This window comes from Solanum tuberosum, unplaced genomic scaffold (assembly GCF_000226075.1).
Source record: "Solanum tuberosum cultivar DM 1-3 516 R44 unplaced genomic scaffold, SolTub_3.0 scf00002, whole genome shotgun sequence".
Classification (NCBI taxonomy): domain Eukaryota; kingdom Viridiplantae; phylum Streptophyta; class Magnoliopsida; order Solanales; family Solanaceae; genus Solanum; species Solanum tuberosum.
Window position 1 is genome coordinate 646,010 of NW_006238928.1, and position 215 is coordinate 646,224.

Sequence of the window (215 nt, forward strand, 5' to 3'; positions counted from 1 at the left end):
GGCCAAAGGTATAGGACCTGAACTACTAATGGTTCCACTAGTATATGTGAAAATGGTTCATCTAAAAAGTATGATTTTTTTCTACCCATGATGGCTACAAGGTTTATGGGGGCTGTGAGTTGTTTGAACTCTCCCTCACATTGGTGCTCAATACTACTCTCAAAATATAATACTAGCTCTTATGTTTTAAAAACATACTTCTTCTGTGATTTGAG